This window comes from Octopus bimaculoides, chromosome 13 (assembly GCF_046866305.1).
Source record: "Octopus bimaculoides isolate indiv1 chromosome 13, ASM4686630v1, whole genome shotgun sequence".
Lineage (NCBI taxonomy): Eukaryota > Metazoa > Mollusca > Cephalopoda > Octopoda > Octopodidae > Octopus > Octopus bimaculoides.
Window position 1 is genome coordinate 15188582 of NC_142940.1, and position 7202 is coordinate 15195783.

Consider the following 7202-nt stretch of genomic DNA (forward strand, 5'->3'; position numbering starts at 1 on the left):
ATATAAAGTTAGGGAAAGCGAGTACCGTGATGCATACCAAATAATTTTAGACATTTTATAAATGGCGGCAATTTCGAAACGTACGATCGTGGTGGGGGAGTCGATTCCCGCCTGCTTAGCTGCGCCATTGAAAGGAAGATTCGTGACGCGTGTAGACCTAATCAGTTGGAAACACACAATAAGTAACAGCTTTTATTTCTCAGTTACGCATCGAACCATGCACATATATAATACAAAAGAACTGAATAATTATCATGGACGAGAAATCAGAAATGCTCTTCATAATGTGGATGTAAAAGAAGACAGGAATCAAGATAGAGCGATCACCATGTATGTATGTATGTATGTATGTATGTATATATGTATGTATGTATATATGTATGTATGCTTGTATGTATGTATGTATGTACATGTATGTGTATGGATGTATATATATATGCATATATATATATATATATATATATATATATATATATATATATATATATATATACACACATATATATATATTACTTGTTTCAGTCATTTGACTGCGGCCATGCTGCAGCACCGCCTTTAGTCAAGCCCAGAGCTTATTCTGTGTAAGCATAGTACTTATTCCATCAGTCCCTTTTGCCAACCGCTAGGTTTCGGGGACGTAAGCACACCAGCATCGGTTGTCAAGCGATGTTGGGGGGACAAACACGGACACACAAACATATACACACACACACATATATAAAGATATATATATATATATATATATATATATATATATATATATATATATATATATATATATATATATATATATATATATATACGACGGACTCCTTCCTGTTTCCGTCTACCAAATCCACTCACAAGGCTTTGGTCGGCCCGAGTCTATAGTAGAAGACACTTGCCCAAGGTGCCACGCAGTGGGACTGAACACAAGACCATGTGGTTTGTAAGTAAGCTACCTACCACACAGCCACTCCGTATATATGTATATATATATATATATATATATATATATATATATATATATACACATAATTTTTTCACATTCAATAGCATTCATATGTCTGTGTGTATATGTAGAAATACATTTATGTGTGTGTATTATACTTTACTTTAAGCGTTGCTTTCGGCAGTTTATATATAAATGAATAAGAAGAGAATCGTAAATACTTGTACATTATCTACAACTAACATCTCACAAAATGAAATTTGGCATAGCGAGCAAAACGTGAGGGCTTGAAATTTTACAAATAATTTACTATATTATATTTGTAACAAACGTTACAGATATCTTTGGCTTCGGTAAAAGTAACGGTAATAATGTTCAAACAGTTAATATATTAAATATTGGAAAACGGTGCAGCCTCTAGGTTTGAACTAAAATATTAAACATAGACGATGGAAAGTATTGGAATGATTTCAAACATTACATCACGCCCCAAAACTTTGTATTATACTTCACTGCCCTAAAAAGAAATAGAAAAGGAAAGAAAGATGATGTGTTATTATATCTCAAAGTATGCCACAGTTAAGTGTTTTTATGTATCTTTAATCCATAAAACTGTGTTGCAACAACGACAGGAACTGCTTTTGTTACATCGGAGTTAATCGCTTTGTTGGCAACCAGAATATCAAACGAAACTATCTGAGGTGGCAGCCATGATATCGTAGTTGTAAACGCCATTATTCGCTGCAACAGTCGACATAATTGTTGTTGTTGTTGCTTTTATTGATGATGTTGTTGTTGCATTTACTGCTACTGCTGCTGCTGCTGCTGTGGTCGTTGTTGCTGTGGTTGTTGTTTAACCCTTGTCAGCTTTGTTCGAGCTTGTCTATGGTCAAAGTGTATTTACTCTACGGCCTAATGATCATTTTGAATTTTTATGCATCATTGCTTAGTCTGTCGCCTGACCTTAAAATGAGAATGAGGGAGATATAGCTGTTATTTCTAACATGTCTAGCGGTCACGTCGTGTAAATAGCAACCGATAGAAATAGTAGTGGCAGTCGTTTATCTGATTGTAAGACTGGGAGAAGATATTTCTATCGGTCAAATGTGAGGTTTGTTATGTGGTCAACTGCATTGCTAGAAAGAGCCACCATATCTCAAATCATAAGCGCGCACAGTAAACAGTGTGGATGGTCATGGTTAGAATGTCTTTGCCGCTTTGTCGTCTCAATCGCGATGGAGCTGTTTTGATAGCAAATAAAAGTCTACGACAATGAGATTTTGGGTTGTCACGCCCGGAATGTCTTGACGACTCAATCATGATTGAACTTGTGGTTCGACAGATACAAAAGTAACGACGGCGACGAACAACAACAGCAACAACAACGACAACTACAAAAGCGGCAACAATGAAAATAGCTGCACAAGCAGCAGCAGCAGTATCCACAGCAACATCAACGACATCTGAGTCTTGTGATACTCTAACAAAGTAAAGAGTTTATAGGAAAACAGTGGGTGGTATTAATATATAATAGTCTTGCTATGCAGATTAGCCGTCATATTAACTATGAAACTATGCAAGTAGTCCATACACATCTGAATTACAAAAGCATATTACGCTATATTTCACTGCATGAATTCAATTAATATTAACTAACCATAGAGAAAATATGCTTAGTATCTGACAATATAATGGATGCAACTACGAAAGCTATAAGTACAGCATAAATATTGATTTCAAAATTTGGCACAATGCTAGCTATTTCGGAAGAGAATATAAGTCGATTGCATCGACCCCAGTTTTCAACTAGTATTGATTTTATCGACTCCCGAAAGGGTGGAAAGCAAAGTTGACCTCTGCGGAATTTGAACTTAAAACGTAAAAATGGATGAAATACAATTAAGCATTTTGCCTGGGGTGCTAACGATTCTGCCAGCTCGCTGTTTTTCACAAAATAATATTGGTTTCAAATTTTAGCAGCAGGTCAGCAATTATGAGGGAAGAGGGTGCCTTATCGATTACATATTTTATTGATCCCGAGTAAATGAAAGGCAAAGTCGACCTCTGCAGAATTTGAACTCGGAACTTACAGACGGACGAAATGCCGCTAAACATTTTGTCCATCCAATATGAGATTCCCTTTCTTCAAGACACTGAAGTCAGATTTGAGGGATATATATCAGTTATTTGTAGCAGGTTCAGTGACCTGTTTGGGGCTTACAGAAAATTACAACAGCATCACAAAAGAAACGAAGTAGGAATCATATGATCTCGAGTTTGGAGATTTATCCTTCTATCGTGAAATTCCTCGTGTTGGTTTAACCGGTATTACTGTTCGCTATTACACAGTCCGGCGAGCTGGCCGAATCGTTTGCACCCCGGGCAAACTGCTCAGCGGCATTTCGTCTGTCTTCGCGTTCTGAGTTCTAATTCCGCCGAGATCGATTTTGCCTCTCATCCTTTCGGAGTCGATGCAATAAGCACCAGTTACACACCGAGGTCGATATAATCGATTAGCCCCCTTGTGCCTAAAGTAGATAGGATTATTATTTATTAGTAAAGGCAGTGAGCTGGCAGAAACGTTAGCACGCCGGACGAAATGCTCAGTGGCATTTCGTCCGTCTTCACGTTCGGAGTTCAAATTCCACCAAAGTCGACGTTGCCTTTCAACCTTTTGGGGTCGATAAATTAAGCCCCAGTTGTATACTGCAGTCGATCTAATCGACTGGCCCTCTCCCTAAAAATCTCGGGCCTTGTGCCTAGATTAAAGAAGAATCGTTAGCATGCCGGGCAAACAGCTAAGCAGCAGTTTGTCTGTCTTTACGTTTGAAGTTCAAATTTCGTCAAAGTTGATATCAAATATTATGCTTATGGACGAAATGCTTAGCAGTATTTCGTTCATCTTCATGTTCTGAGTTCAAATCCCGCCGAGGTCTACTTTGCCTTTCATCCTTTCGGGGTCGATAAATTAAGTGCCAGTTACGCACTGGGTCGATGTAATCAATTTAATCCCTTTGCCTGTCCCTTTGTTTGTCCCCTCTATGTCTAACTCCTTGAGGGCAGTAAGGAAATAAGTAATATAGGTCCTATTTAGTATTCGATTCCAAAATAATCTTGTTTAATCCCCGTTAAACACCTGCTGGGGGAGATAAGCGCCTTGCTTTATCAAGTGACTAAACTCAGTCGCTTCCTTGTTTGAACACGCCACCTCTCCATGCCTAATTACACTGAGTATTCCACTTCTCTTCTTAAATTTCTCGTACCAGCCTCTACTGGATTTGAATTCAAAATTATCACTTTCAACATTTGTATAATGGTTTTCTTTAGTAGATCATTATAAATTGTTAATGTTTTCTCGCAAATAAATGCTTCACTGATACTGCCACCTCCTAACAGGTTCTCATTTCTAAAAAAAAGCAATAACTTTTACACTTCTTCAAGTATCTTTGGTCTTTGTTTATTAATAACCGTCACTCCTTTGGCAACATCAGTTGCTTTTGTCATTTCCTTGTTTTTTTCAGAATAGTAGATATTGTTGATTTAGGCATACGGTACTGCTCAGCGAGATGTGACACACGAACGCCATTTTCGTGTCCTTTATCAGAATCACGGCTAGCTTTCTTTGGAGCCATGACTAAAGGCTAATGAAGAGAAACAAAAGGCATAATACAATAAAATAGGAAAAGAAAACCACAGCACAACACACGAATGTATACAACACGGCGGTCAACTCAGAAATGATTCTGTTCGAGACCGAAATTTTGTTCGATAACCGAGGCATTTTCATCTCGCATTTTCAGTTCGAAAACCGATTTGTTCGACATGTGAAATGTTCAAGACGCGAGGTTGGTCTGTAATAATATTGATTTCAAATTTGATGCGGCAAACTGGCAGAATCCTTAGCACGCCAGGTAAAATACTTTGCTGCATTTGGTCAAACTTTACGTTCTGAGTTCAAATTCAACCGACGTCGACTTAGCGTTTCATTCTTTCGGAGTCGATAGAATAGGTGCCAGTTGAACACTGGCGTCACTATAATTGACTTACGCCCTTCACCGAACTTGCTGGCCTTGTGCCAAAATTTGAAACCAATATAGGTTTCAGACTTGTAGCACAAGGCTAGTAATTTCTGAGGAGGGATTATGCTGATTATATGATCCCCGCCCCACCCGGCCAGTGCGCAACTGGTAATTCTTTTATCGACCTCGAAAGAAGGAAATGCAAGGTCGACCTTGGCCGAGTATACAAAGTGATCCTTTCTACTAAAGGCACAAGGCCTGAAATTTTGGGGGAAGGTGCAGGACTATTCGATTACACCGACTCCAGTGTTTCACGGGTGCTTCATTTATCGACCCCGAAAGAATGAAAGGCAAAGTCAACGTCGGCAGAATTTGAACTCAGAACGTAGTGGCAGATGAAATATTCATACTACTATTACTACTACTACTACTACTACTAATAATAATAATAATAATGTGTAGGTGTTGAGTGGGTTGTGTTGAAGAAGAAGAAGAAGAAGAAGAAGAAGAAGAAGAAGAAGAAGAAGAAGAAGAAGAAGAAGAAGAAGAAGAAGAAGAAGAAGAAGAAGAAGAAGAAGAAGAAGAATCTTTTCTACTAAAGGCGCAAGACCTGAAATTTAGGGGGAGTGGACTGGTTGATTACATTGACCCCAGTTTTTCATTGGTACTTAATTTATCGACCCCGGTAGTATGAACAGGCATGGTCAACATCGGCAGCATTTGAACTGAGTATAGAAAATTATACTAACAAATATTGTATACCAAAAAGTTTGAAAAGAAAAATGCTTTATTAAAATATCCATATATATATATATATATATATATATATATATAGAAGCAACGATTCTTAACAATGCTCGAAATGTAAATGAAAAAGGCTTAATGTCGGAGGTTGTATCAGTTTTGGTGAACTACATTATTTCAGATGATAGGATGTCTCAGTCGTACAAGTTTCATTATTCCAGAGTCACTTGCAGGGAATATTCCCGTCGTTCATGTTTGTAATAAAAGCAGTGTGATACCAACGCAAAAATAATGGGAAAATTTGACTATTTTTTCGTTTTACGACACCACCAATAACTGTCTTCGTTATTGTTGGTTTATATTTTCGTTTTCGTTGCTTTGCTTGCAGTCGCTGCAGCTACTACTACTACTACTTCTTCTTCTTCTTCTTCTTCTTCTTCTTCTTCTTCTTCTTCTTCTTCTTCTTCTTCTTCCTCTTCTTTTTTCTTCATTCTTCTTCTTCTTCTTCTTCTTCTTCTTCTTCTCCTTCTTTTCTTCTTCTTCTTTTCTTCCTCTTCTTCTTCTTCTTCTTCTTCTTCTTCTTCTTCTTCTTCGTCTTCGTTTTCTTCTTCTTCTTCTTCTTCTTCTTCTTCTTCTTCTTCTTCTTCTTCTTCTTCTAATCCTTCTTCTTCTTCTTCTTCTTCTTCTACTTCTTCTTCTTCTTTTTCTTCTTCTTCTTCTTCTTCTTCTTCTTCTTCTTCTTCTTCTTCTCCTTTGTCGTCGTCGTCGTCTTCTTCTTTTTCTTCTTCTTCTTCTTCTCCACCTCCTCGTCGTCGTCGTCCTCCTCCTTCTTCCTCTCTTCCTCCTCCTCCTTCTTCTCCTCCTCCTTCTCCTCCACCTCCTTCTCCTCCTCCTCCTCCTCCTTATTCGCCTCCTCCTTCTTCTTCTTCCCCTCCTCCTTCTTCTCCTCCTCCTCCTCCTTCTTGTCGTCGTCGTCGTTCTCCTCCTTCTGCTGCTGACGCTGATGATGATGATGATGTTGACATTGTTGTTTTTGTTTTTGTTTAGCCCCCCGGCCTGATTGAACTGACATGCACCATAGCAGATCTATAACTACGTTTATCAAATGGCGATCCAACATTTAAGATTGGTAGCGTGTAATTTAAACAAGGCCTAGCTGCTATATCTACCAACTCCCACTCCCTATCTATGGTTTATTATTTCTCACGTGCTTCATTTATTATTGGTTGATTAGTCGTGTGTAAATCTAATATTAAACACAGCATGAACTTACACACATTCGAATATTAACCGCTTCGCTTAAACATGTTTATATATTAACGCATATAACCAAATTTTTTGATGATGCGAGTATTCTTATACGTTACCAGAAATCACTCCATCACTTTTCCACACATGTAACTTTAACAGGGGACAACAGATGAAGGGAATGTCCTTTATGCTGCATGTCTCTTTTCTGTTTGATTGTTTTCTTTTCGTTGTTCTAAAAAAGTTTGTTTTCTATATTT